Source organism: Tribolium castaneum, chromosome 2 (genome assembly GCF_031307605.1).
Source record: "Tribolium castaneum strain GA2 chromosome 2, icTriCast1.1, whole genome shotgun sequence".
Taxonomy (NCBI): domain Eukaryota; kingdom Metazoa; phylum Arthropoda; class Insecta; order Coleoptera; family Tenebrionidae; genus Tribolium; species Tribolium castaneum.
In genome coordinates, this window is record NC_087395.1 from 19,911,384 (window position 1) to 19,922,479 (window position 11,096).

The following is an 11,096-nucleotide window of genomic DNA, read 5'->3' on the forward strand; positions in this document are numbered from 1 at the left end:
AGCATTTAAAACTTTATATTATAATAAAGTTTAAAAAAAATCGAGCCCTGGGAAGGGGTTGGAAAGTTGTATTGTCTATAATTTTTGATGGTTTTTATTTTTTTTCTATGTGTTATCGACAATGTGCCACTTTCTTGTTACGGCAGGTCGAAAGAGCATTTAAAACTTTATATTATAAAAAAGTTAAAAAAAAATCGAGCCCTGGGAAGGGGTTGGAAAGTTGTATTGTCTATAATTTTTGATGGTTTTTATTTTTTTTCTATGTGTTATCGACAATGTGCCACTTTCTTGTTACGGCAGGTCGAAAGAGCATTTATTACTCTACATTATAACAAAGTTTAAAAAAAATCGAGCCCTGGGAAGGGGTTTGAAAGTTGTATTGTCTATAATTTTTGATGGTTTTTATTTTTTTTTCTATGTGTTATCGACAATGTGCCGCTTTCTTGTTAAGTCAGGTCGAAAGAGCATTTAAAACTTTATATTATAATAAAGTTTAAAAAAAATCGAGCCCTGGGAAGGGGTTGGAAAGTTGTATTGTTTATAATGTTTAATGGTTTTTATTTTTTTTCTATGTGTTATCGACAATGTGCCACTTTCTTGTTACGGCAGGTCGAAAGAGCACTTAATACTCTACATTATAAAAAAGTTTGAAAAAAATCGAGCCCTGGGAAGGGGTTGGAAAGTTGTATTGTCTATAATTTTTGATGGTTTTTATTTTTTTTCTATGTGTTATCGACAATGTGCCACTTTCTTTTTACGGCAGGTCGAAAGAGCATTTATTACTCTACATTATAACAAAGTTTAAAAAAAATCGAGCCCTGGGAAGGGGTCGGAAAGTTGTATTGTTTATAATTTTTGATGGTTTTTATTTTTTTTCTATGTGTTATCGACAATGTGCCGCTTTCTTGTTAAGTCAGGTCGAAAGAGCATTTAAAACTTTATATTATAATAAAGTTTAAAAAAAATCGAGCCCTGGGAAGGGGTTGGAAAGTTGTATTGTTTATAATGTTTAATGGTTTTTATTTTTTTTCTATGTGTTATCGACAATGTGCCACTTTCTTGTTACGGCAGGTCGATAGAGCATTTATTACTCTACATTATAACAAAGTTTAAAAAAAATCGAGCCCTGGGAAGGGGTTTGAAAGTTGTATTGTCTATAATTTTTGATGGTTTTTATTTTTTTTCTATGTGTTATCGACAATATGCCGCTTTCTTGTTAAGGCAAGTCGAAAGAGCATTTATTACTCTACATTATAACAAAGTTTAAAAAAAATCGAGCCCTGGGAAGGGGTTGGAAAGTTGTATTGTTTATAATTTTTGATGGTTTTTATTTTTTTTTCTATGTGTTATCGACAATATGCCGCTTTCTTGTTAAGGCAAGTCGAAAGAGCATTTATTACTCTACATTATAACAAAGTTTAAAAAAAAATCTAGCTCTGGGAAGGAGTTGGAAAGTTGTATTGTTTATAATTTTTGATGGTTTTTATTTTTTTTCTATGTGTTATCGACAATGTGCCGCTTTCTTGTTAAGTCAGGTGGAAAGAGCATTTAAAACTTTATATTATAATAAAGTTTAAAAAAAATCGAGCCCTGGGAAGGGGTTGGAAAGTTGTATTGTCTATAATTTTTGATGGTTTTTATTTTTTTTCTATGTGTTATCGACAATGTGCCACTTTCTTGTTACGGCAGGTCGAAAGAGCACTTAATACTCTACATTATAAAAAAGTTTGAAAAAAATCGAGCCCTGGGAAGGGGTTGGAAAGTTGTATTGTCTATAATTTTTGATGGTTTTTATTTTTTTTCTATGTGTTATCGACAATGTGCCACTTTCTTGTTACGGCAGGTCGAAAGAGCATTTAAAACTTTATATTATAAAAAAGTTTTAAAAAAATCGAGCCCTGGGAAGGGGTTGGAAAGTTGTATTGTCTATAATTTTTGATGGTTTTTATTTTTTTTCTATGTGTTATCGACAATGTGCCACTTTCTTGTTACGGCAGGTCAAAAGAGCATTTAATACTCTACATTATAAAAAAGTTTGAAAAAAATCGAGCCCTGGGAAGGGGTTGGAAAGTTGTATTGTCTATAATTTTTGATGGTTTTTATTTTTTTTCTATGTGTTATCGACAATGTGCCACTTTCTTGTTACGGCAGGTCGAAAGAGCATTTAAAACTTTATATTATAAAAAAGTTTAAAAATAATCGAGCCCTGGGAAGGGGTTGGAAAGTTGTATTGTCTATAATTTTTGATGGTTTTTGTTTTTTTTCTATGTGTTATCGACAATGTGCCACTTTCTTGTTACGGCAGGTCAAAAGAGCATTTAATACTCTACATTATAAAAAAGTTTGAAAAAAATCGAGCCCTGGGAAGGGGTTGGAAAGTTGTATTGTCTATAATTTTTGATGGTTTTTATTTTTTTTCTATGTGTTATCGACAATGTGCCACTTTCTTGTTACGGCAGGTCGAAAGAGCATTTAAAACTTTATATTATAAAAAAGTTTAAAAATAATCGAGCCCTGGGAAGGGGTTGGAAAGTTGTATTGTCTATAATTTTTGATGGTTTTTGTTTTTTTTCTATGTGTTATCGACAATGTGCCTCTTTCTTGTTACGGCAGGTCGAAAGAGCATTTAATACTCTACATTATAAAAAAGTTTGAAAAAGATCGAGCCCTGGGAAGGGGTTGGAAAGTTGTATTGTTTATAATTTTTGATGGTTTTTATTTTTTTTCTATGTGTTATCGACATTGTGCCACTTTCTTGTTACGGCAGGTCGAAAGAGCATTTAAAACTTTATATTATAAAAAAGTTTAAAAATAATCGAGCCCTGGGAAGGGGTTGGAAAGTTGTATTGTCTATAATTTTTGATGGTTTTTATTTTTTTTCTATGTGTTATCGACAATGTGCCACTTTCTTGTTACGGCAGGTCGAAAGAGCATTTAAAACTTTATATTATAAAAAAGTTTAAAAATAATCGAGCCCTGGGAAGGGGTTGGAAAGTTGTATTGTCTATAATTTTTGATGGTTTTTATTTTTTTTCTATGTGTTATCGACAATATGCCGCCTTCTTGTTAAGGCAGGTCGAAAGAGCATTTATTACTCTACATTATAACAAAGTTTAAAAAAAATCGAGCCCTGGGAAGGGGTTGGAAAGTTGTATTGTCTATAATTTTTGATGGTTTTTATTTTTTTTCTATGTGTTATCGACAATGTGCTACTTTCTTGTTAAGGCAGGTCGAAAGAGCATTTAAAACTTTATGTTTTAAAAAAGTTAAAAAAAAATCGAGCCCTGGGAAGGGGTTGGAAAGTTGTATTGTCTATAATTTTTGATGGTTTTTATTTTTTTTCTATGTGTTATCGACAATGTGCCACTTTCTTGTTAAGGCAGGTCGAAAGAGCATTTAAAGCTTTATGTTTTAAAAAAGTTAAAAAAAAATCGAGCCCTGGGAAGGGGTTGGAAAGTTGTATTGTCTATAATTTTTGATGGTTTTTATTTTTTTTCTATGTGTTATCGACAATATGCCGCTTTCTTGTTAAGGCAGGTCGAAAGAGCATTTAAAACTTTATGTTTTAAAAAAGTTAAAAAAAAATCGAGCCCTGGGAAGGGGTTTGAAAGTTGTATTGTCTATAATTTTTGATGGTTTTTATTTTTTTTCTATGTGTTATCGACAATATGCCGCCTTCTTGTTAAGGCAGGTCGAAAGAGCATTTATTACTCTACATTATAACAAAGTTTAAAAAAAATCGAGCCCTGGGAAGGGGTTGGAAAGTTGTATTGTCTATAATTTTTGATGGTTTTTATTTTTTTTCTATGTGTTATCGACAATGTGCTACTTTCTTGTTAAGGCAGGTCGAAAGAGCATTTAAAACTTTATGTTTTAAAAAAGTTAAAAAAAAATCGAGCCCTGGGAAGGGGTTGGAAAGTTGTATTGTCTATAATTTTTGATGGTTTTTATTTTTTTTCTATGTGTTATCGACAATGTGCCACTTTCTTGTTAAGGCAGGTCGAAAGAGCATTTAAAACTTTATGTTTTAAAAAAGTTAAAAAAAAATCGAGCCCTGGGAAGGGGTTGGAAAGTTGTATTGTCTATAATTTTTGATGGTTTTTATTTTTTTTCTATGTGTTATCGACAATGTGCCACTTTCTTGTTAAGGCAGGTCGAAAGAGCATTTAAAACTTTATGTTTTAAAAAAGTTAAAAAAAAATCGAGCCCTGGGAAGGGGTTGGAAAGTTGTATTGTCTATAATTTTTGATGGTTTTTATTTTTTTTCTATGTGTTATCGACAATGTGCCACTTTCTTGTTAAGGCAGGTCGAAAGAGCATTTAAAACTTTATGTTTTAAAAAAGTTAAAAAAAAATCGAGCCCTGGGAAGGGGTTGGAAAGTTGTATTGTCTATAATTTTTGATGGTTTTTATTTTTTTTCTATGTGTTATCGACAATGTGCCACTTTCTTGTTAAGGCAGGTCGAAAGAGCATTTAAAACTTTATGTTTTAAAAAAGTTAAAAAAAATCGAGCCCTGGGAAGGGGTTGGAAAGTTGTATTGTCTATAATTTTTGATGGTTTTTATTTTTTTTCTATGTGTTATCGACAATGTGCCACTTTCTTGTTAAGGCAGGTCGAAAGAGCATTTAAAGCTTTATGTTTTAAAAAAGTTAAAAAAAAATCGAGCCCTGGGAAGGGGTTGGAAAGTTGTATTGTCTATAATTTTTGATGGTTTTTATTTTTTTTCTATGTGTTATCGACAATATGCCGCCTTCTTGTTAAGGCAGGTCGAAAGAGCATTTATTACTCTACATTATAACAAAGTTTAAAAAAAATCGAGCCCTGGGAAGGGGTTGGAAAGTTGTATTGTTTATAATTTTTGATGGTTTTTATTTTTTTTCTATGTGTTATCGACAATGTGCCGCTTTCTTGTTAAGGCAGGTCGAAAGAGCATTTAAAACTTTATGTTTTAAAAAAGTTAAAAAAAAATCGAGCCCTGGGAAGGGGTTGGAAAGTTGTATTGTCTATAATTTTTGATGGTTTTTATTTTTTTTCTATGTGTTATCGACAATATGCCGCTTTCTTGTTAAGGCAGGTCGAAAGAGCATTTATTACTCTACATTATAACAAAGTTTAAAAAAAATCGAGCCCTGGGAAGGGGTTTGAAAGTTGTATTGTCTATAATTTTTGATGGTTTTTATTTTTTTTCTATGTGTTATCGACAATATGCCGCCTTCTTGTTAAGGCAGGTCGAAAGAGCATTTAAAACTTTATGTTTTAAAAAAGTTAAAAAAAAATCGAGCCCTGGGAAGGGGTTGGAAAGTTGTATTGTCTATAATTTTTGATGGTTTTTATTTTTTTTCTATGTGTTATCGACAATATGCCGCCTTCTTGTTAAGGCAGGTCGAAAGAGCATTTATTACTCTACATTATAACAAAGTTTAAAAAAAATCGAGCCCTGGGAAGGGGTTGGAAAGTTGTATTGTTTATAATTTTTGATGGTTTTTATTTTTTTTCTATGTGTTATCGACAATGTGCCGCTTTCTTGTTAAGGCAGGTCGAAAGAGCATTTAAAGCTTTATGTTTTAAAAAAGTTAAAAAAAAATCGAGCCCTGGGAAGGGGTTTGAAAGTTGTATTGTCTATAATTTTTGATGGTTTTTATTTTTTTTCTATGTGTTATCGACAATGTGCCACTTTCTTGTTAAGGCAGGTCGAAAGAGCATTTAAAACTTTATGTTTTAAAAAAGTTAAAAAACAATCGAGCCCTGGGAAGGGGTTGGAAAGTTGTATTGTCTATAATTTTTGATGGTTTTTATTTTTTTTCTATGTGTTATCGACAATATGCCGCCTTCTTGTTAAGGCAGGTCGAAAGAGCATTTATTACTCTACATTATAACAAAGTTTAAAAAAAATCGAGCCCTGGGAAGGGGTTTGAAAGTTGTATTGTCTATAATTTTTGATGGTTTTTATTTTTTTTCTATGTGTTATCGACAATATGCCGCCTTCTTGTTAAGGCAGGTCGAAAGAGCATTTATTACTCTACATTATAACAAAGTTTAAAAAAAATCGAGCCCTGGGAAGGGGTTGGAAAGTTGTATTGTTTATAATTTTTGATGGTTTTTATTTTTTTTCTATGTGTTATCGACAATGTGCCACTTTCTTGTTAAGGCAGGTCGAAAGAGCATTTAAAACTTTATGTTTTAAAAAAGTTAAAAAAAAATCGAGCCCTGGGAAGGGGTTGGAAAGTTGTATTGTCTATAATTTTTGATGGTTTTTATTTTTTTTCTATGTGTTATCGACAATATGCCGCCTTCTTGTTAAGGCAGGTCGAAAGAGCATTTATTACTCTACATTATAACAAAGTTTAAAAAAAATCGAGCCCTGGGAAGGGGTTGGAAAGTTGTATTGTTTATAATTTTTGATGGTTTTTATTTTTTTTCTATGTGTTATCGACAATGTGCCGCTTTCTTGTTAAGGCAGGTCGAAAGAGCATTTAAAACTTTATGTTTTAAAAAAGTTAAAAAAAAATCGAGCCCTGGGAAGGGGTTGGAAAGTTGTATTGTCTATAATTTTTGATGGTTTTTATTTTTTTTCTATGTGTTATCGACAATATGCCGCTTTCTTGTTAAGGCAGGTCGAAAGAGCATTTATTACTCTACATTATAACAAAGTTTAAAAAAAATCGAGCCCTGGGAAGGGGTTTGAAAGTTGTATTGTCTATAATTTTTGATGGTTTTTATTTTTTTTCTATGTGTTATCGACAATATGCCGCCTTCTTGTTAAGGCAGGTCGAAAGAGCATTTATTACTCTACATTATAACAAAGTTTAAAAAAAATCGAGCCCTGGGAAGGGGTTGGAAAGTTGTATTGTTTATAATTTTTGATGGTTTTTATTTTTTTTCTATGTGTTATCGACAATGTGCCGCTTTCTTGTTAAGGCAGGTCGAAAGAGCATTTAAAACTTTATGTTTTAAAAAAGTTAAAAAAAAATCGAGCCCTGGGAAGGGGTTGGAAAGTTGTATTGTCTATAATTTTTGATGGTTTTTATTTTTTTTCTATGTGTTATCGACAATATGCCGCTTTCTTGTTAAGGCAGGTCGAAAGAGCATTTATTACTCTACATTATAACAAAGTTTAAAAAAAATCGAGCCCTGGGAAGGGGTTGGAAAGTTGTATTGTCTATAATTTTTGATGGTTTTTATTTTTTTTCTATGTGTTATCGACAATGTGCCACTTTCTTGTTAAGGCAGGTCGAAAGAGCATTTAAAACTTTATGTCTTAAAAAAGTTAAAAAAAAATCGAGCCCTGGGAAGGGGTTTGAAAGTTGTATTGTCTATAATTTTTGATGGTTTTTATTTTTTTTCTATGTGTTATCGACAATATGCCGCCTTCTTGTTAAGGCAGGTCGAAAGAGCATTTATTACTCTACATTATAACAAAGTTTAAAAAAAATCGAGCCCTGGGAAGGGGTTGGAAAGTTGTATTGTCTATAATTTTTGATGGTTTTTATTTTTTTTCTATGTGTTATCGACAATGTGCCACTTTCTTGTTAAGGCAGGTCGAAAGAGCATTTAAAGCTTTATGTTTTAAAAAAGTTAAAAAAAAATCGAGCCCTGGGAAGGGGTTTGAAAGTTGTATTGTCTATAATTTTTGATGGTTTTTATTTTTTTTCTATGTGTTATCGACAATATGCCGCCTTCTTGTTAAGGCAGGTCGAAAGAGCATTTATTACTCTACATTATAACAAAGTTTAAAAAAAATCGAGCCCTGGGAAGGGGTTGGAAAGTTGTATTGTCTATAATTTTTGATGGTTTTTATTTTTTTTTCTATGTGTTATCGACAATGTGCCACTTTCTTGTTAAGGCAGGTCGAAAGAGCATTTAAAACTTTATGTTTTAAAAAAGTTAAAAAAAAATCGAGCCCTGGGAAGGGGTTGGAAAGTTGTATTGTTTATAATTTTTGATGGTTTTTATTTTTTTTCTATGTGTTATCGACAATGTGCCGCTTTCTTGTTAAGGCAGGTCGAAAGAGCATTTAAAACTTTATGTTTTAAAAAAGTTAAAAAAAAATCGAGCCCTGGGAAGGGGTTGGAAAGTTGTATTGTCTATAATTTTTGATGGTTTTTATTTTTTTTCTATGTGTTATCGACAATATGCCGCTTTCTTGTTAAGGCAGGTCGAAAGAGCATTTAAAACTTTATGTTTTAAAAAAGTTAAAAAAAAATCGAGCCCTGGGAAGGGGTTGGAAAGTTGTATTGTTTATAATTTTTGATGGTTTTTATTTTTTTTCTATGTGTTATCGACAATGTGCCGCTTTCTTGTTAAGGCAGGTCGAAAGAGCATTTAAAACTTTATGTTTTAAAAAAGTTAAAAAAAAATCGAGCCCTGGGAAGGGGTTGGAAAGTTGTATTGTCTATAATTTTTGATGGTTTTTATTTTTTTTCTATGTGTTATCGACAATATGCCGCTTTCTTGTTAAGGCAGGTCGAAAGAGCATTTATTACTCTACATTATAACAAAGTTTAAAAAAAATCGAGCCCTGGGAAGGGGTTGGAAAGTTGTATTGTCTATAATTTTTGATGGTTTTTATTTTTTTTCTATGTGTTATCGACAATGTGCCACTTTCTTGTTAAGGCAGGTCGAAAGAGCATTTAAAACTTTATGTCTTAAAAAAGTTAAAAAAAAATCGAGCCCTGGGAAGGGGTTTGAAAGTTGTATTGTCTATAATTTTTGATGGTTTTTATTTTTTTTCTATGTGTTATCGACAATATGCCGCCTTCTTGTTAAGGCAGGTCGAAAGAGCATTTATTACTCTACATTATAACAAAGTTTAAAAAAAATCGAGCCCTGGGAAGGGGTTGGAAAGTTGTATTGTCTATAATTTTTGATGGTTTTTATTTTTTTTCTATGTGTTATCGACAATGTGCCACTTTCTTGTTAAGGCAGGTCGAAAGAGCATTTAAAACTTTATATTATAAAAAAGTTTAAAAAAAATCGAGCCCTGGGAAGGGGTTGGAAAGTTGTATTGTCTATAATTTTTGATGGTTTTTTTTTCTATGTGTTATCGACAATGTGCCACTTTCTTGTTACGGCAGGTCGAAAGAGCATTTAATACTCTACATTATAAAAAAGTTTCAAAAAAATCGAGCCCTGGGAAGGGGTTGGAAAGTTGTATTGTCTATAATTTTTGATGGTTTTTATTTTTTTTCTATGTGTTATCGACAATGTGCCACTTTCTTGTTACGGCAGGTCGAAAGAGCATTTAATACTCTACATTGAAAAAAAGTTTAAAAAAATCGAGCCCTGGGAAGGGGTTGGAAAGTTGTATTGTTTATAATTTTTGATGGTTTTCATTTTTTTCTATGTGTTATCGACAATGTGCCACTTTCTTGTTACGGCAGGTCGAAAAAGCATTTAATACTTTACATTATAAAAAAGTTTGAAAAAAATCGAGCCCTGGGAAGGGGTTGGAAAGTTGTATTGTTTATAATTTTTGATGGTTTTCATTTTTTTCTATGTGTTATCGACAATGTGCCACTTTCTTGTTACGGCAGGTCGAAAGAGCATTTAATACTCTACATTGAAAAAAAGTTTAAAAAAATCGAGCCCTGGGAAGGGGTTGGAAAGTTGTATTGTTTATAATTTTTGATGGTTTTCATTTTTTTCTATGTGTTATCGACAATGTGCCACTTTCTTGTTACGGCAGGTCGAAAGAGCATTTAATACTCTACATTATAAAAAAGTTTAAAAAAAATCTAGCCCTGGGAAGGGGTTGGAAAGTTGTATTGTTTATAATTTTTGATGGTTTTCATTTTTTTCTATGTGTTATCGACAATGTGCCACTTTCTTGTTACGGCAGGTGGAAAGCGCATTTAAAACTCTACGTTATAAAAAAGTTTAAAAAAAATCGAGCTCTGGGAAAGGGTTGATAGCATGAAGGGGTACCTACATGCATTTTTTTCCTAGAGTTTGGTGTTTTTCTTTGTTTTTTTTAGTTAATTTTTTGCATTAGTAATTTTAGTAACTGCAAAAAGCTTGTTTTTTAACATTTTGCGGTTGTTTTGCGTTAATTTCCTTTATTGTTCCAATTACAATAAGAATAAACAGCATTGAACTGGTCCGCTGTAATTTTATACTTGCTAGCAAGGAGCTACTTGCTATCTTCACCGTGCTAAATCCGGGTAGTCATAGTCGGGTGGTCAAATCCGGATGATTTCCCAATCCGTTTTGTGCGTTTGCGAACAGGTGGTGCTCCAAAACCTGGTGGATTGAGTCATCCTAACCTAACATTACATTCTTATCTAACTAACTTATTCTAAAGTCACATTCGGGGGGGTCAAGTCCAGGGAAAGTGCACTAAACACTTCGTCATTGTCAATGTAGGGTACCTGAGTGAGGTCAGGTGGCCAGGTTCCGGTGATTCCCGGATCCGTTCCTGAACTTCCCTGAAAAGGGGGCATTCCAAAATGCGGTGAACCGGGTCATCATCAAAGTCGGGGCAATTTGGACACAATGAGTTTTCGCTTTTTCCAAGTCGTAATTGGTGGATACCAAAGTTCCCATGTCCCGTGAGAACCTGAGACTTGTGATGCGAAAACGTGATTGGGGGGCCTTCAAGTCGGCGAAAAACGTCCGGAAAAAATTCAAACGAAATCCGTCCTTTCGTTGATGTTTCCCATCTGTGTTGCCAACGGTCGAGTGCATGAAGATTAACATATTCTCTGCAGTGCCTTATGGAATCGAATGTCTGGGGGTGATCAATTCATCGAAGAATAAATGCCGTTTAGAGTCAAGAAGTATGCCAAGATACTTTTGTGTCTTCACAAGTGCAATTCTGCTGCCGTAAATCCTGATGTCGAGGTCACGATGGTAAGTTCTCGGGGGAGATTTATTAATCATGAGTTTTGTCTTCGTCTCTGAAACACTCAATTTGTTACGAGTAGCCCAATCTGTAATTTTGTTAATTACTTGAGTTAGTCGAATTTTTAATTGGGAACGAAGATCCGACTCTACGATGACAACAAGATCGTCAGCATATGCAATTGGAGTTGTAAAGTCCGGCCAATCTGAGTTCAAAAGAACGTCCATGATCAAGTTCCATAAAGTGGGGCCCAA